At 46.7% G+C, this 20,030-nt stretch overlaps 1 pseudogene; it reads right to left on the reverse strand.

Annotated features, from left to right (window-relative positions):
• Positions 1-844: 844 nt before the first annotated feature.
• LOC120239298 lies at positions 845-2,732 on the reverse strand (annotated as a pseudogene).
• Positions 2,733-20,030: the final 17,298 nt, after the last annotated feature.

Here is a 20,030-nt window from a genome sequence, read left to right on the forward strand (position 1 = left end):
CTCAGGGAACCACCCACTTAGATTTACCAGTTTATTAAAGGATATGATAAAGGACATAGGTGAGCAGCCAGATGAAGAGATGCACAGGCAAGGACTGGAGAGTCATGAGTCTAAGAACTTCCATCCCCATGGGGTTGGGGTATGTCACCCTCCTGCTGCATGGACGTGTTCACTGACCTGGAAGCTCTCAGAACCCCATACTAGTGGGATTTTATGGAGGCTCCATCACATAGGCACAATTATTAACTCCATTTTCAGTCCCTCTCCTTGTTCTAGAGAATGAGTGGAAGGTGGGGCTGAAAATGCCAACCTTCTAATCATGGTTTGGTCTCTTTCTGGCGACCAGCCCCCATCCAGGAGCCCACCTACAGTCACCTCATCAGAACAAAAGACACTCCTGGGGTGCCTGGGTGGCTCAGTTGGTTAAGCATTCAATGCTTGATTTCGGCTCAGGTCATGATCTCACAGTTCATGGGTTCAAGCCCCAAGATGGGCTCTGTGCTGACAGCGAGGAGCCTTTTGGGATTCTCTCTCTCTGTCTCTCTCTCTGTCTCTCTCTCTCTCTCTCCCTCTCTGCCCCTTCCTCACTCACATTCTCTCCCCCTCTCTAAATAATAAGTTTTTAAAAGAGAAGAAAAAAAAGAAAAGGCAAGAGTAGAGGAACAGATGAAATTTAAATACGATCTGTCATCCAGTTAATAGTATTGCACCAGTGTTAATTTCTTTTTACTTTATTTAATGTTTATTAATAATGTTAATTATTATTATTTTTTTACTAGATATTATATGCTTTTAATAGCTCAACAAATGATAATACTTGATAATCAAGAGTAAATTAATAGGCTAACATTTAAAAATGTATACTTTAATAAGTATATAAACAATTAGGTAAGCTTGTAGAAAAGTTGACCAACATATATATATTAGGAGATATAAGTGTCCATCTAAATGTTCTATTTCTTTTTTTTTAAGAGTATTTATTCAAGTTGTTTAATGTATAATTTCTCATGTGCCAGTTTGGAAGTCCTTTATTGTAAAGACTATTCTTTTGTCTGATGACAAACAGCAGCCACATTGTCAGTGATTACTCTGGACCTCCACGCTGAAAAGGAAAAAATAAAGCAAAAAGATTAGGTATTAAATTTATAAAAGAAATGTTTTCATGGACACTAAATAAATTTACACCATTTTAAGCAAATGATCTCCAGGTGTTTAAAAACAATTTCAGGTTTTCATTGCTCTTAGGCACTTGTATCAATGTTGTAAAATTTTCTGATGGGGAAGGGACTCAAGCTTGACCTTGACTGCTGATGCTCAAATTCCTTGGTCTCATAAGCCCTTCACATTGAAAAATTGCCAAGGACTCTTGGTCCTTGGTAATTTCATGTGCTTATAGCTATTGCTACTTACCATATTATACTTCTATACATGTATTCCTTAAAGTACTTTAACTGAGGGCTTGCACATGGTTTATTTCTCATAATCCTGGCCTACCTGACTATCTTGGTCTTAGCTATGGACCCACCATGACAAGGCAATGGAAAAAGCAAGCAAATCAGCATATGAAATTCCAAAAGCCAACCAATGTTCAGGTGTTTTGAGCAGTACTATGATTAAGAGTAATGACATACTTGGATATATTCAATTTCTTCTTGAGACACAAGCTTCCTTCTGTATTTCTGAGGTAATGTTTTTATAATTTCTGCAGTGTCTGGTGGACCCTGATGCATCAGCAAATCTGGTGATTTACTTCCCTTAGAATGCTGTGAAATTGAAGAAGAGTGAGATGGTAGTCATGCTGATCTCAAAACTTCTGATACATTGGGTTTAGGATTGTCTCTTCTGTCAGGGAACCTTATTAATGGAGTATGTGGCTTGACTACCTGAACGACCCTGCTGGCAGACGCCATCTTGCTGCATCGTGACCCCGAGATGGGTGTTAATTATTATTTTTGAGAGAGAAAGCATGAGCAGGGGGTGGGTGGTCAGAGAGAGGGAGACACAGAATCTGAAGCAGGATCCAGGCTCTGAGCTGTCAGCAAAGAGCCTGATGTGGGGCTCGAACCCACGAACTGTGAGCTCATGACCTGAGCCAAAGTCGGATACTTACCCAACTGAGCCACCCAGGCGCCCCATATTCCTGTGCTAATTTCTTAGTTTTGCTCATTGAGATGTGGTTATGTCAGATGTTAACATAAGGGGAGGTTGGTTGAAGGGTATATGGGAATTTTCTGTATTTTTTTTTGCAATCCTTCTGTCGTCTATATTTATTTATTTATAAATTTTTTTCAGCTTAAAAACTACCAATGCCTAAGTCACTCTCACAAAGATTCTGACTGATCAAGGGTATGGCCTGGGACATCAAGAGCCTTGAAAGTTCCCGGGTGATTATAACATACAGCCAGGGCTAAGAACCATTGTTCTAGTTTGTCTCTGTCTCCCAGAACCAAGCATTGCAGGCTATGTGTGGTCAGGAATACAACAGGACTCTCACCTCCTTTTGTCTGGACATCAGATTTTTATTAATGCAGCCTGGAGCCCATGAGCTTCCTCCAAACACACAGATCATTAACCCAACCAGAGCCTTTTCTTCTCTGAAACCTCCTATGATGTTCTGCTGTTCCATGCCTCTCCTTTCCTGGATTGGGCATGGTGTAATACCTGAGGTACAGATATTTCATCTCCTTAGATTTGGGCCTTTGTTCCAGGATGCTGAATGCCTCCTACCACATTGCCTCTATGCTTACTCCCAGATTTGGGCACACACACTTGAAAATCAGGGCTTCTCCATCCTTATTTAAGATACCAGTAGGGGCGCCTGGGTGGCTCGTCGGTTAAGCATCCGACTTCCACTCTGGTCATGATCTCACGGTCTGTGGGTTCGAGCCCTGCGTCAGGCTCTGGGTTGACAGCTCAGAGCCTGGAGCCTCTTTCAGATTCTGTGTCTTTCTCTCTCTCTGCCCCTCCCCACTTGCACTCTCTCTCAAAAATAAATAAACATTTAAAAATGTTTAACAAGGTACCAGTGATAGTATTGGGCAGGACAGAGCTCAACAGCTCATCTCTAGATGTCATAGTTACCATCTGTCTGGTTGTCTCTGTTAGGGGACTGAGCTTGTGGTCCCAAGGGGCAAGGATGGCCTCTCAGGGAGGTTATCCAGTGTCCAGAACTGGGACGAGCCAGAGGGAAAGTAGGATCCAGGTCCTCATGGAAGGTCAAGCCAGGGAAGCTGTGGATTGTTGCCAAGCTCATGGGGCAGGGCTGGCAGAGAATGGAGAAGACAAGAGGCTGGGAGACACGCAGACCCCGAAATAAAGAGGAGAGCAAGAGCGATAATGGGAATACGGTGAGGGCCACGCTGAACTGCTTCCGATTCCCCCAAATGTGCCAGCTGCCATGACTCTGCCCAAGCATTCTCTCTGCCTGGATTGTCTTTTCTCTTGAGGCGACCTTGTGAATTCCTTTCCTTCCTTGAAGATACTGCTGATGTGTCATCTCCTCTGGGAAGTGTTCACCCTCTTTCCCAGGTAGAACTGCAGAGAACAGGAAGGAAGGGGAGAGCATTTCCTGTCTCTCAGGACAGAGGACCAGTCCAAATACGGACAAGCCGGGAATTGTTCCAATTCCGGGAACTGGAGGGACGAGCCAGCCCTGGCCTGGAGGAGGCAGACAGACATGAGGCAGGTTGTAACCCAAGAAGACCACATGTTGTCAGAATGCACTACATGGGCTTCTGACTGTGAGCCTTTGGAGGGGCAGAACCTTGTTCTGTTCACCTTCACAGCCAAAGCCAAGGCCAGCACCAAGGCCAGCCCTGATGGTTGGCCATTTTGGGGTGGACTTTTGAGTGATCCACTGACCAGCCTGAAAAGAACAACACTCAGTGCTCTGTCTCTCTCTGTCTCTCAGTCTCTCTCTCAAAAATAAACATTAAAAAGGGATGGGGGGGCGCCTGGGTGGCTCAGTCTGTTAGGCGTCTGACTTCAGCTCAGGTCACAATCTCGTGGTTTGTGAGTCTGAGCCCCACACGGGGCTCTGTGCTGAAAGCTCAGAGCCTGGAACCTGCTTCAGATTCTGTGTCTCCCTCTCTCTCTGCCTCTCCCCTGCTCATGCTCCCTTTCTCTCTCTCTCTCTCTCAAAAATAAATATTAAAAAAAAAAAAAAAAGAACAGCACTCTGCCAGGTGAGCAGCTCTGCATAACAGCGGGATCTGAATCCACATGTATCTCAGCAGTTAAAACAATGGAGCAGAATAGCTAAGGTGACTTTTAACAAGGAAGCTTGGAAATACTCAAATCTAAGCCCACTAACCCAATGGACTATTCAGAAATCATGGCTGAATCACAGCCCCTGTGAGACGACTCAGGACTTCAGCTGATGATAGCAAGAGGAATCAATGATACAACGAGGTGCTTCCCACAGCAGTGATGGCCGAGCCTTCAAGGCCAGTTGGACTTTAGCCATGGTCTACTCCGGCCACATCTGTAGTCCTGTCCAGCCTAGGTGCCTCCTGATGGAAAGGATCTGTTTCCCAAGTTTAATCCACTTGCAGCCTCACTACTTCTTTTAGGCATGTATATGTACATGTGTGTGTTTGTATATGAACTAATGCTCTATATAAAGTTTCACATTTTGCTGGTTTCATCTGTCATCATAACATAAACACTTTCTCACATTGAAAATTATTCAGTAACCCTATTTTAACGGCATTCTTGAGTTATAATTCACATGCCATACAATTCATCCGTTTTGTTCATCCATTTTTTAATGTTTATTTATTTATTTTGAGAGAGAGAGAGCACATATGTGAGCAGGGAAGGGGCAGAGAGAGAGACAGGCAGGTCACTGTCGGCGCAGAGCCCGATGGAGAGTTCGGTCTCCCAAAATGTGAGATCGTGACCTGAGCCAAAACCAAATGTCAGGTGCTTAACCAACTGAGCCACAGTCGCCCCCAATTCATCCATGTAAAGTGTACAATTCAGTAGCTTTCAGTGTATTCACAAAACTTTGGAATTACCATCATAATCAACTTTAGAACATTTTTATCACCCCAAAAAGAAACCCCACACCCATTAGCGGTCACTCCCCATTCTTCCCTGCCCCCAACCTCTGACAAGCACTAAGCTACTGTCTGTCTCGTCGGATTTACCAGTTTTGGGCATTTCTTATAAATGGAATCATACAATAGGTGGCCATTAGTGTCTGGCTTCTTTCACTTAGTATAATCTTTTCAAGGTTCACCCACGTTGTAGCATATATCAATACATCGTTCCTTTTTGCGGCTGAAAAATATTCTACTGTATGAATCTACCACATTGGTTTACCCATTCATCAGTTCATGATTTGGGTTGTTTCTACCTTTTGGCTCTGAGAAGGAATGCTGTGACAGACATCTGGTACAAGTGTTTGTGTGAGTATGTGTTTTCACTTCTCTTGGGTGGATAAACACAATTCTTTTTTACAATTTTATTTGTTTAATGTTTTATTTCTTTATTTTGAGAGAGAGAGAGCATGCACAAGGCAGGGGCAAAGAGAGAAAGAGAATCCCAAGCAGGCTCCACACTCAGCATAGAGTCCAACATGGGGCTCGATCCTACGACCAGGAGATCATGACCTGAGCCAAAGTCAAGAGTCAGATGCCCAACTGACTGAGCCACCCAGGCGCCCCCAAACACAAATTTAAACTGCAGCATAATATTGTGTGCCGCTCTATCATCCTGGGCTATAAACACACACCCATTTTACTAATGCTGGAGACAATTTGGGATTCTTTCTTCTATTATTCTTACAAATAATGCTGTGATGACTAATTCAGTGTGTGAAAGCTTGCCTACATTTGGGGTCATCTTCTGTGTACAATGGATGTGGATGTGTTCAGAGCAGAGTGTCCACGGTAGAGACTGAATTCCGAATCCACGCAACACAATAACTTATGTGTGTGTGTGTGTGTGACGCTTTCCATCTTACGAAACACTTACCTCTTTCACTCTTTTAAAGATACAGGAGGGCATGGGGCGCCTGGGTGGCTTAGTCGGTTAAGCGTCCGACTTTCGCTTAGGTCATGATCTCGCGGTTCGTGGGTTCAAGCCCCGCGTCGGGCTCTGTGCTGACTGCCAGCTCAGAGCCTGGAGCCTGTTTCAGTCTGTGACTCCCTCTCTCTCTGACCCTCCCCTGCTCACGCTGTCTCTCTCTCTCTCTCCTAGAAATAAATAAAACATTTAAAAAAAAAAATAAAAAAAAAAAAAGATACAGAAGGGCCTCCTGGGTGGCTCAGTCAGTTGAGCATCTGACTCTTCACGTCAGCTCATGTCGTGATCTCATGATTTGTGAGATCGAGCCTCACATTGTCAGCGCACAGCCTGCTTGGGATTCTCTCTCTCCCTCTCTCTCTCAAAATAAATAAATAAACTTAAGAAAAAAGATACACGAAAACCACGGGGATATTTAACCCAAAGAAGAGGAAACTTAGAGAGTCGTAATTGTCATCTGTAAATACCTGAATGGCCATCCTTGGAAAGGGAAGAGAGCAATTTGATACGGTTCCAAAAAACGGCTTCTGCCCTCTGTTGGCCAAGCACTGACATCTGCTGGGGTTGCACATTTTCTCCCAACCCTTCTGTATAGAGAGGACAGCCTTTTCTTATTTTGTGCTTCTACTTGTGACTCAGAGTGAGACTCTGGGCTTCCTGTGAAATAAAGACAGGTTCTAGCCAAGAAGAAGGATTCTCAAATTGTTAGCAAGAAAGATATCAATCTAAGCTTATGCTGTCAGCAGAGTTGAGGTTTACCACAGAGCCGACCTCCAACAGGAAGAGAATATCTTGGTCTGGGGTGCTGTCAAAGGACTGAGGTAAGAGCATTTGTGTTTATATGTGTGTGTTGAGAAATTCAACAGCTGGGAAGGGGGCAGAGGAAGTTGGGTCCAAATGTGTAGAAGAAGTTGCGGTTGGGGGCAGTCATTACTGAGGGTTTTTTGTTTCTCTGGAAGTCGTGGAGTACATTGACCCAGATAGCAATTGCCAACATCTCAGAAAGTGACCGTGGAGGTAGATATGTGCTCACCGCTGTTGAAGACCTGTCAATCACTGAGAAATACAGAACTCTTGCCAGCACTGGGCCGTTAAGAGTGGAAGGATATTTGCCCTCAAGTTGCTAACATGGCTGACGCAATGCTAAAGAAGATGACTTTTCATTTAATTATCATATATTTTAATAAGCATTTCCAAAACCCCCCGGGATGTACCTTGCAAAAGGTCTCTACCTGCAATCAGGGGAGATCTCTTGACTTCCAGACACCCGTCCCCTCCCCAATAATTACCAACATACAATAGTAGAACAGGAAAAGGTTAACCATAGTAAACAGCCTCAGGTAGGGGAAAGATGGAAGGCTGCCTACCCAGGATTGGGGGAAATAAATTGGCTCAATTTCAGTCCCTGGAAGTGATTCCCAGTGGCTTGTGGGTCCACTCTCTGGGAGGCGCTGTCTACACCCTTACACCCAGGGGCCATATCGGAAACAGACAATGGACTACATGTTCCCCATGGAGGCTGAGCTGCTCTCTCATCTTGCTTCCTGCCTGCAAGATGTTGGGAGATCCAAAAGTTATTTCAAGCATTGAAATAGTAGTCACTGTTTCTTCTAGTTCAGATTAATGGTTATTTCGGCGCAACGGCTTCCAAAAATCCTTAGTTGGCTTGATGATTTTTTTTCAAGGGCAACCAACCACCACCACTTCATGCTACCAAAACTCTCTTTTCCCATTTCTTTATCAAAGCCAAAACCTTATTAGCTAAATTATCTTCCTATCAAGTTGTCTCAGATGAGAATTTTAACAAAGGTTTTACCGTTGTACAACATGACTGCCACTTTCCCAACCATGAAGGACAGTGCCTTCATGGTCCTCCACCTGGACCATGCCAGTGCCAAATGCCAATGCCACTGATTTTTAGGTTTTCATACTTATTTCCAGGTACCTAATTTTGTATAGGTCAGTTTCACTATTATGTTACAACAGCCACCCCTCAATCTCAGTAGCCTATAGAAAAAGGTAAAGGTTGATTTCTTGCTCACTTTACATTTATTCTAACATCAGTCCCAGCTGGGCCCACGTGTCCCAGGCTGGTAGAGCAGCTCATATCTGGGACAGCAAACAAGGCTCATGACAGAGAAGAAGGACAAAGAACGATGATGCAAGAGCACTGGCTCTTAGGACTTCTTCTGGGAAGTGGCACATATGACTTCTACTCACATGTTTCGTTAGCCATAGTAAATAAATAACCAAGGGGCACCCGGGTGGCTCAGTTGGTTAAGCGTCCAACTTCAGCTCAGGTCATGATCTCACGGTTCATGAGTTCGAGTCCTGCGTCAGGCTCTATGCTGACAGCTCAGAGCCTGGAGCCTGCTTCAGATTCTGTGTGTCCCCCTCTCTCTGCCCTTCCCCTGCTCACACTCTGTCTCTCAAAAAGAAATAAGCTTTTAAAAAATCAAAAACAAGTAAACATCTTAAAAATTAAAAAAATAAACATTTAAAAAATTAAACAAACAAATAATCAAGGCTGGCTTTGTTGGAGGTGGAGTGAATCATCTTCTCACAGGAAAGAACTGAATATTTGAAACAATAACACAGTCTCCCACAGGGCCAATAAATAGAACCCTCTTTCTCCCCTGAGTTCTGAACTGGGGAGTGGGACAGCTGAGCCAACATACAGTCAATCAAAATGATTCCTTTATTACCAATATAGGCTAGACTGAGGACGGCGATTGGCACGAGAGCCAACGTGGGATTGATGATATAAAAGGCCAGAATTTGAAACCTCACTGCCCAGCCTTGCTTTGCTGGAAGGGGCAGGCCTGCGGGGGGTGAGGGGGGCGCGGGGGGCCCCTGCTCATGGAGGAGCAAACACTCCAAGGGACGAAACAGGCTCTCAAGGAAAGAAAGGCAAAGGGGGCAGGGGAGACCCTTGGTTTCGCCTTCCAAACTTTCCAGGCAAATAAGTTATTCCAACTTCCGTGAACCAGAATAAGTGAAGTGACAGAGGAATGTCAGGAGGGCCATGCTGGAAAGCTCCCACCACTCGGAAAGAAGCATTAGCGGTGGGGAGAAAGCCCTTGGGGAGTAGGTATCTTTCAGATGAGGAAACAGAGCTCAGTGAAGACCAGTGCCTCGCTCAAGTCCCAAGTGGGGAACTGAATGCCTCCCAAGTCCAGGGAAGGGGGGATAGAGTTCACTTAAGAGACATCAAGGAGGGCTTCGGGAAGAGGAATTTGTGATTTGGGTGAAAAGGTTAAGACTTGAGGAATATTCTGTGTGCCTTTATGTGCTCACATTAGTATCTGCTGATTTCATAGAAGTCTTCTCTTTGTGTTATGGTTGTGGACCGTTCCCACCTCCTCTCCTCCCCCGGGGAGGCCATTCAGGAAACCACAGAACCAGTAAAAATGGGTTGATTTACAGGCCCACTTCAGAGTGGTGCCTGAAGCCAGACCCCGCAGGGCAGGGCTGGGAGGGAAGCCTTGGTCTTCCGATTCCCAGGCAGAGTTCTTTCCCCTGCCCCACGCTGCCCGTCTGCCCGGACCAGGCGGCTGCAATGTCTCAGTGCACCTGTCCCATTCCTCAGACCTCCCGCGGAAGGAGATGGCAGCCCATGCCGACGGGATTGCAGGATCCCGGGCCAATGTCAGGCGGATCCACGCAGCCACCCCCCCCCACCCCACCCCGACCCCCGCCGAGGAGGGGTCTTTTGCCTTTCACCGGGATGCGATTCCTTCCAGGTAGCAAAGCCGACAGACAGAAGAGGCAAGGCGTCACCAATTCCAGATGTTCGGCCAGCAGCGTAGCCAGGGAGCAGATCTGCAGCACAAACCCTTCCCCCAATCTTCCCCGCCCCCCAACCCCAGACCCAAATCCGTAGGGAAGCGGGAGCGAAGGGAACAGCGCCCGAGGGCTGATCCCCTAAGGACTCAGGTGAGGCGCAGTGGGGGCGGAGTCTGTTGCCAGGGCAACCCGGGGTGGCGTGCCCTGGGTCCTTTTTTTCCTTTTTTTCAGATTCGCTCTCTGCTCGGCTTTCCTCACTCTAGCTGTCAGAATGCACACACCATGCCGTCGTTGGGCTTCCCCTTCTCTCTTTATTTTGCTTTTTTTCCTCCAAGGTCCAAATCTTTCTCGAGAGATCAGGTTGACCTCTATCATTTCCCCGCGTACTCACGTTCTCATACTCCACGCCTCCAGCCAGTCTTGATGCCTTAGCCATCCCTGTGTGACAGACAGGCAGTCTCTCGGATTGCTCCTTTACCAAGCGTGGAGAACTGTATACGTCCCTTCCTGCCAATGAGCAGCCACAGGCGGATTTTGAACCCAACCTCTTTTTTGGAGAGATGGATCTGGGACTGGGGCAATTATAATAGCTATAATTTATTGCTCACTTGTCTTGCCAGGCGTCTTACATATATTGCTTCTAATGTTTGGAGGGAAGCTTTACTGTGCACATTTTACAGCTGAGAACATTAAAGCTAAAAGGATTAAGCCACATCTCCAGCCAGGGATTCAATCCCACATCCACTTGGCTCCAATGTCTGTGTCCTTCCTGTTCCCTTCCAAGATAAAGCCAAAGGCAGAGAGTCCATTTGGGAAGCCTCTAGAGATAACGTTGGCCCAAATGAAGACAACACAGTGGAGACTGCTGGGACAGGGATGCCAGGAGGAGGCAGATAGAAGCCTGGGGAATGCGAAGTCTGGCTGGGCTGGTGATCCTAAGCAGGGACACAGAGATAGGAAGTAATTATAGTAAGTTGTTTTTGTCTAATACTTTATACAACTTCCACAAATATTAACTTGTTTGTTCCTCTTCACAGATTTGGGAAGTAAATCTCCTTGAATTCAGGTATATTCTGATTCAAAAGCTGAGGCATCCTCCCCACCCCCACTGCCCCATCATGAACTCTAGGGAAAAACTCCTGTAAAGGACTGATTGTTAGCTGTGGTGTAATTTAGGGTAAAAACAGTGGTGGCTGTAACAGGATCTTTTCCATCTTCCAGACACACCCTCCACCCTTCTCACATTATTCTCTGTGGAGTAAGCTGAACTTTATGCACTGAATCAGGAGTCTTCCTGGTCAGGGCGCCTGGGTGGCTGAGTCGGTTAGGGGTCCGACTTCAGCTCAGGTCAGGATCTCACCCATCGTGGGTTCGAGCCCCACGTTGGACTCTGTGCTGACAGCTCAGAGCCTGGAGCCTGCTTCGGATTGTGTGTGTGTGTGTCTCTCTCTCTGCCCCTCCCCTGCTCACACTCTGTCTCTCTTTCTCAAAAAATAAAAAAAAATTAAGAAAAAAATGAAAAAAAAAACAAAAAAGAGTGCGCCTGATCCTCTTACTACAGTGAGACTCCTCTACCGGAACAGCTGCTGTCAGATGGCCTCTCTCTTTTTTTAATGTTTATTCATTTTTTTGAGAGAGAGAGCATGAGTGCGGGTGGGGCAGAGAGTGAGAGGGACACCAAGGCAGACTGGGCTGTCTGTCAGCACAGAGCCGGATGCGGGGCCCAAACCCACGAACTATGAGATCATGACCTGAGCCAAAATCAAGAGTCAGACGCTTAACCAACCGACTGAGCCAGGCAGGCACCCCTCCGCCTTGCCCTTTCAAGCCTAAGAGGTGCGGTGATTCCCAGCCCTGGGGATCGTCCCTTCCTCACCATCACCTTTATGAAGCCCCCTTTGAGGGCCCCATTTGGAGCACAAGTCGCATCTATTTGCTCCAGGGCCTTGGTGAGAAGATAAACCTGCAAATCTCAGTGGCTTGACGCAATGAAAGGTTATTTCTTGCATGTGTAAACACACCAGTGTAGAAACTCCAGGCAAGGAGATACAGGAAGTTGAGGCAGAATGTACAGAACAGAGGCGGCGGGTGGTCCTGAAGAGCCTGAAATTAAGTCCTCCATCAAGAGCAACCTCGGGCTGCACATAGCCCAGTTCCAGGAAAAGCTTCAGCTGAAGCCACCCTCGGACCATCCTCGGATCAGCCAATCAAAAGAAATGTGTAACATGCCTGTGGTCTGAGTCAGGGCTGGGAACTGCAGGTAGTTACTCTGTACCAACTAGCCAATCACTCACCGCTTGCCTAAACCCCAGGTAGGCCCTTTGAGCTCACCTTATAATTGGTCATTTTCAAAGGATTCTCAAAGGTCATGATTGGATCCCGCCAAAAGTAACAGACGCCTTACGGATACTGAATGGTCAAAACTGTAACCATGAGTGTTGTTCAATTATGATTGGTGCTTATGTGATGATGCAAAACGTACAACGTGTGCACTGCAACACCCCCATCCCTTACCCCATAAAAACCCTGCTTGCCATTGTTCGAGGCTTCTCCTTGCTGCTGCTGCGACGGTAAACGGGTGAGCCCCTGCTTGAGCTTGTAATAAAGACCCTTATGTACTTGCATCGGTGACAGCTCCTTAGGGGTCTCAGGGGACTCACGATTCAGGCACAACAGTCCGTTGGGTCAGACAGACTAAGAGGGCTTGTTTCTCTGAAGGGCACAGGGCACGCTGATCCAGGTTGACAGTGCGCAATACCCTGGGAAGTGACTCTGCATCAACGTGTGCTCACTGGAACTGAAATCTCATCAGTCATGAAGAAAAGGGAACCTCTAGTCAGCACTGGACCATGGCAATAAAAGAACAATTGCACTAAAGATGATAATGCTGGCCCAAAGGAAAGAATGATGATTTAATCATCCCTTACTTTAATACTCGACCACTAGCCATAAGGCACCACACGAGATTCTTTGGAGGCACACATCTGATTCAGATATAGGCTCTACCCTCTGGAAACTTGCAATGTCTTCATCCTTAAAGAGGATCTGAAGGGGGCTCTGTGCTGACAGCAGAGAACCCAATGCGGGGCTTGAATTCATGAACCATGAGATCATGACCTGAGCTGAAGCTGGACCTCAGCCAACTGAGCCACACAGGCACCCCTAGAACATTTTTATCACCCCCCAAAAGATGCCATACCCATTAGCACTCCCCCCCATTCCCCTTTTCCCCCACAGCTCAGCGACCACTAAGGTATTTTCTATCTCTATGGATTTGCTTACACTGGACATTTCATATAAATAGAACCATTCGATCTGTGCTCCTTTCGGACTTGTTTCTTCACTGCACATGTTTTCAAGGTTCATCTGCATGGTAGCATGTGATAAATAAATATTTATTTATTTATTTCTAGGAGAGAGAGAGAGAGAGAGACAGCGTGAGCAGGGGAGGGTCAGAGAGAGAGGGAGTCACAGACTGAAACAGCCTCCAGGCTCTGAACTGGCAGTCAGCACAGAGCCTGACGCGGGGCTCGAACCCATGAACCGCGAGATCATGACCTAAGCGAAAGTCGGACACTTAACCAACTAAGCCACCCAGGCGCACCATACCACATTTTATCTATCCACTCATCTGTTGATGGATATGTGGGTTGTTTCCCCTTGAGGGCCAATTATGAATACATTTCTTGTGTACATTTTTGTTTGAACAGCTGCTTCTCTTCCCTTGGGTATATTCATAGAGTTTGAATTGCTGGGCCATCTGATAATTCTATGAATAACTTTTTGAAAAACTGCCATTGTTTTACAGTAATGTCACCATTTTACATTCTCCACAACGGTGTATGAAGGTTCTAGATCCTCCACACCCTCACTAACTGTCATTTTTCCTTCCTTCCTCCGTCCCTCCCTCCCTCTCTCTCTTTCAATTTAGAAATCCTACTGAGTATGAAGAAGTACCTCAATACAGTTTTGATTTGCATTTCCTAAATGATTAATAAAGTTGAGCCTCTGTTTATTCTGGAGAAATGTTCCGTCAAATCCCTTGCCTAATTTTTCAGTTGGGGTTCCCTTTTATTGTTATGACAGTTCTTTATATATTCTGGATACTAGACCCTTACCGGAGTTGTGATTTACAAACATTTCTACCATTGTGTCATTTCATTTTCTGGATGGCATTCTTTGACACATGACTGTTCTTAATTTTGGTGATGTTCACCGAGACCATATTTTTCTTTGGTCGTTTGTACTTTTGGTGTCAAAACTAAGAAACCAATAACTAATCCAAAGTGATAGGGGCACCTGGGTGGCTTAGTCGGTTAAGCGTCCGACTTTCGCTTAGGTCATGATCTCACGGTTCGTGGGTTCGAGCCCCGCGTCGGGCTCTGTGCTTACTGCCAGCTCAGAGCCTGGAGCCTGTTTCAGAGTCTGTGTCTCCCTCTCTCTCTGACTCTCCCCTGCTCACGCTGTCTCTCTCTCTCTCCTAGAAATAAATAAAAATTAAAAAAAAAAAACAAAGTGATAAAGACTTACATGTGTATATTCTTCAAAGAGCTTTCTCCCATTCTGTGGGCTGTCTTTCCATCCTCTTCATAGGGTTCTTTGATTCACAAGCTTTTCATTTTGACGAAGTTCAATGTATCTCTTCTTAATTTTATTGCCCGTGCTTTCGGTGTCACATCCAAGAAATTGCCAAATTCAATGTCATAAAAATTCCGTCCCCCCCCCGCCGTGTTTTCTTCCAAGAGTTTTATGGTTTTGATACATTTTGAGTTAATTTTTGTTTTTTGTTTTTTTGTTTTGTTTTGTTTTTTTGTACAAGATGAGGACCCGGCTTCACTCTCCCGTGTGTAGATATCCAGCTTTCCAAGCACCATTTGCTGAAAATACTATCCTTCTATCAGGGAAAGTCGCCCATGGGTCTTGGTTGGTGCCCCTGTTGAAAATCCATTGGCCATGCATGTGAGGTTTATTTCTGGGCTCTCTATTCTATTCCATTGGTCCATATGCCTGTCCTTAGGCCAGCACCACACCATTTCAATTATTGTAACTTTGTACAGACTCATTCTTCATCCATCCTGGCCCCTGGCCCCCAATGCCTTTCTTGCCCTTTCAGGATCTCCTGGTCCTTCCTCTCCTCCAGAATGATTTCTACCAGCCTCTCAAGGTTGTTCTCTTCTTCCTTGTCCCCAGATCGTCAAGGGGCACCTAGAAGGATTCTCTCCTTGATTCCTCCTTTCTCTCCCTCTGCAAACCCCCTCTATCAACCATCCATCTCATGAGCTCCACCTCCACACTATACTCCAAACCCTCCTCTCTCCGCCTCCACTGCTACCATGTGTGTCTGACCATTGTCATCCCTGCACTACTTACTGACGGGACCCCTATTTTTACTCTTGTCCCTTTCACACAGTAACCAAAGTCATCTCTCTTTTTTTTTTTTTTCATTTTTATTTTCTTAAGTTTATTTATTTTGGGAGAGAGAGACTGCAAAAGCAGGGGAGGGGCAGAGAGAGAGAGAGAGACAGAGAATTCCAAGCAGGCTCCACACTGTCAGCGCAGAGCCTGATGTGGGGCTCGAACTCACGAACCATGAGATCATGACCTGGGTCAAAATCAAGAGTTGGACGCTGAACCCACTGAACCACCCAGGTGTCCCTCCCCCCCTCATGTTTAATATTTTATTTGTATTCAGGTATTTCACAAAATGGCCAAGACGCTCCTGAGTCATCATGAAAAGACAAATTAAAATAAAAATGAATGTACACCCCGTGTTGACAAAGATGAGAGACAATTGGAATTCTTAGTTACTGCTGGTAGGAGTATCAAATAAGAGACCCATGTTGGGGCGCCTGGGTGGCTTAGTCGGTTAGGCGTCCGACTTTTGCTTAGGTCATGATCTCGCGGTTCGTGGGTTCGAGCCCCACGTCGGGCTCTGTGCTGACTGCCAGCTCAGGGCCTGGAGCCTGTTTCAGAGTCTGTNGGGCTCTGTGCTGACTGCCAGCTCAGGGCCTGGAGCCTGTTTCAGAGTCTGTGTCTCCCTCTCTCTCTGACCCTTCCCTGCTCACGCTGTCTCTCTCTCTCTCCTAGAAATAAATAAAACATTAAAAAAAAAATTTAAAAAAAAATAAGAGACCCATGCTGGAAAACTGGTGACTTCCAGTAAAATTCAATTTGTGCTGTTACAGGTTGGGCTCTCCAGGAAGCACATTCTGAGACAGAGGTTAATATTCATCAGCGAAGCGCTCTTAGGATGAGCACCCAGGGAAAGGAAGGAAGCATCATTGTAGAGGAAACTAGGGTGTCATGCTGTCTCAGAAGGGGCCTCAGCCAACCCTGGGGAGTTCGAAACCACCATGATCATTTAGCATTGAAAAAATGAATTTTTATCTCCCGCCATCTTTATGGTAGCACACTATCTCCAGTTATTAACCTTGCTTTTCCCACACTGCAAAATATTTTAGATATCATTCCGTATTGATACATAGCTTCCTCATTTTTTGTTGTTGTTGTTGTATTTTATTTTTAGGACTGTATAGAGTCTTCCTTCAAAGGAACAGACCGTAATTTATTAATCATTCCTGCGGCAGCGTACGTTAGGACATCTCCAGGCTTTTTGTCATTGCAGCCAACGCTACAACGAATAGCTGTTTACATAAGACATTTTCCACTTCTGCAAGTACATCTGCAGCTTAAAATACTAGAGGTGGAATTGCTGGTTCAAAGATACGCCTGTTAAAAAAAACAAAAAAAGATACGCCTGTTAGTCATTTTGGAAAATATTGTGAAATTTCCTTCCACAGAAATTGTACCAATTTTCAATCCTCTCAGCCATGCTAACAATGCTCATTTCCCCAGCCTTTCTAAAGGCTAAAGTATGAATGGGTCATGACTCTAACCCCAGCTTAGCCCCTCTAAACTTACAGCAGTCAAGAGAAAATATCTCACTCCTCGTCACAGCCTGAAAGGGCTTCCACAATTTGGTTCCTGCACACCTCATTTTCCATGATGCACTGAAGCTAAGCGCTGGGGGAGATCCTGAGAATCACTGTAGAAACCCAGACGCCACCCAGAAGGAGGTGGGAGGGAACTGGCTTTCTGTCCTGGGGGGTGGGGGGGTTGGGGAATGCGTGTTCAGGCACTGGGCTTCCTGCTGGGCTCCCCCATCTTGTGCACGTTGAACAACAGAACTGGGTAGACATGGTGCGGCAGATGAGTGGCACGGAAGGCTGCAGTTTCTCTACCTTGGGATGTTGCCATACAGGATTTGGGACCTAAGCAGGACTACACTGTCACCCCATTAAACTATCCGTCTGGATGAGAGCCGCTTCCCGAGACAGCCAGCAGGGGGCAGCATTCTGCTGTGGGACCGGGCCTTTTCTCCATCAGAGAAGAACCCTGCACGGAGCTGTCCACCAGGGGGCAGTAAGGACGTGGCTTGGAGGCCCCAGGGCGGCTAAACGAAGCTCAAGATGGGAAGTGGCCGCCCACGTGGCTCTGCTCTTGGGCCATCCTCCAGCAACCGATGAGGCAAGAGAGGCAAGTGCGGGCCAGCAAGGGGCTGCGCTACTCAGCGCGCTCGGGCTGAGAGGCTGGGCCCCGAAGTCCCGCGCCCTTGGTGCAGCTCCGCCCCCCTGCCCCCTGCCCCCTGCCCTAGGGAGCCCTGCAAGTCATTCTGTGCCTCCTGCAGACGTGCCCTGGGATACGGGCGGCAAATCCAGGACACCTCAACCCGCCAAGATGGGTGGTTAAGCACTGGTCCCAGAGCTGTCTCAGTTGTGCAGAGTGAGGCAACCGGTGCTCGTTTCTCAGGTCCTCATAGAAACCTCTTCCCGGCACCAGACACCAGCTGTGCAGAGGACGGGCCAGCAAGTGTGTATGAGCACCCACTATGTCCCAGGATCTACTCCAGATGCCAACCGCAGAGCAGGTCTCTGTCTTCAGGGAGCTCACAGTCTAGTAACAGTGACCATCAGAGGAGGAAAGATGAGAATAGGCAAGACAGTTTGGGACAGCAGCAAGCGCACCAAACAGAGACGTTCCCGGGAGAATCAGGGAAGGCCCTTCCGAAGGAGCATCTGAGCTGGAGACCTGACGGCCCGCAAGGAAACCGCCATACTAGGAGCCGGGAGAAGAACATTTCAGCAGTGGAAAGAGCAGGTGCAAAGGCCCTGAGGTGAGAAAGATCTTGTCCTCTTTGAAAACCAGAAGGGAAACCAGTGTAGTGAGGGAGGGAATGCATTCATTTCTTGTTGCTGCTTAACAGGAGATTACTGCATTACTAAATTACTACCAGCTCGGGGTCTTCAAACAGCACAAATTACCACATCACACCCATTAGAATGGCTACTATCAAAACAAAACAAAACCCCCAAAAACCAGAAGATAGCCAGCGTTGATGAGGATGCAGAGAAAGTGGAATCTTGCCCTTCGTTAGTAGGCATGTAAAATAGCGCTTTCGCTGCGGAAAGCAATCTGGCGGTTCCTCGAAAAATTAAGAAGAGACCTACTATGTGATCCAGCAATTTTGCTTCCGGGTAGCTATGCGAAAGAATTAAAAGCTAAGTCTCAGGGAGATGTGTACACCCCTGTTCTTAGCAGCATTACTCACAAGAGCCACAAGGTGGAAGCAAACCAAAGTGTCCACCCACAGATGAATGGAGGAAAGGTAGTATATACAGATAATGGAATATTATGGACCCTTAAAAAAGGAAGGCCATTCTGATACCTGCTACAACACAGATGAGCCTTGAGCTCAGTGCAATAAGCAAATCACGAAACACACATACTGTATGATTCCACTTATATGAGGTCCCTAGCGTAGTCAAAATAATGGAGACAGCAAACAACGGTTACCACGAGCTGCACAGAGCGAGGGAACGGGGACTTAGCGCTCCATGAATACAGAGTTTCAGCTCTGGAGAGAGACGGACGGTGGTGAGGGCTGCATGACAGTGTGAATATATTTGACACCCCCTCCCCGAACTGTACACTTAAAAATGGCTGAGATGGTAAGTGTTAAGTGTATCTTGCCACAATTTTAGTATTGGTGCGAAACCCCACAGATTTATAGTCTTGACAGCTCTGGGGTTCAGAGTTTGAAATGGTCTTCACAGAACTAAAAGCAGGGTGATGGCGGACCTGTGTTCCTTCTGGAGCCTCGGTGTCCTTTCTTTTTCCAGCTTCTAGCCATGACCTCATTCCTTGGCCGGTGCCCCCTGCCTCGATCTTCAAAGCACATAGCTTCGACCTCTGCCTTGGTCTCCTTACCCTCTCTTCCTCTTGCCCTCCTACTTCCTTAAAAGGACCCCCCTGATTCCGTTGGTCAGGATAACCTTAACTCTTAATTTCATCACATCTGCAAAGTCGCTTTTGCTACATGAGATAACACATCCGTACGTTCCAGGGATTGGGACGTGGACACTTTGGGAGCCATTATTCTGTCTCCCCCAAGGTATATGAACTGGTGGAAAGATAAGCTGAGGAAGATTCACAGGGAATAGGACACAGACGCACCCGGGCTCTTATGATTGACTTAACACACACACACACACACAGACACACGCACATGCACACGCACACAAACTCACCCTTGCTGCTGGGTAAAGAATGTGTTAGAGGTGCAGCCAATAGCACTTGCTCATGGATTTGATCTAGAGACTCCACAGTGGGGTGTGTGTGTGTGTGTGTGTGTGTGTGTGTGTGTGTCTGTTTTCTGTCTCTCAGCCTCAAAGCCTGGTCCCTGGAGAACCAGACCCTCTCCAAGCCGGAAGAGGGTGTCTGGTAGAACCATAAACAGAGGTGTCCCTGGGTAGCACATTTGAGACCCGAAGTCTCTCTGCAGACCAAGGGCAAAGCAGGTAGAACAAAAATGATTCGTAGCCCCGCAGGGCCCCATCCTCGAGCTGAAGAAGGCTCCGCTTTGCTCATGCTAGTTCTCTGTCCCCTGACTGAAGAGAAGGTCTTGGGGATTTCTGGAGGCATAATGGGGAGAAAATGAGGAAGAGGCAGAGACAGAGAGCAGGAGACTGTCGGAGGCTCCCTGGACTGCAGGATATGTGAAATCACTACAACTCTTGTTCTGCCAGGAGATCAAATGCACTTTTCCTGGACCCCCTGGCAAGTAGTAAATGTATCATCCCTGCACATGTGTCCGGCTTTGTTTGTGGAGACTTAGAAATAAAGTATCCAAAGGGACTTTAAAAGCCATCTACTTC

The sequence above is a fragment of the Hyaena hyaena genome, unplaced genomic scaffold, assembly GCF_003009895.1.
Source record: "Hyaena hyaena isolate Hyena2069 unplaced genomic scaffold, ASM300989v1 scaffold_228, whole genome shotgun sequence".
Classification (NCBI taxonomy): domain Eukaryota; kingdom Metazoa; phylum Chordata; class Mammalia; order Carnivora; family Hyaenidae; genus Hyaena; species Hyaena hyaena.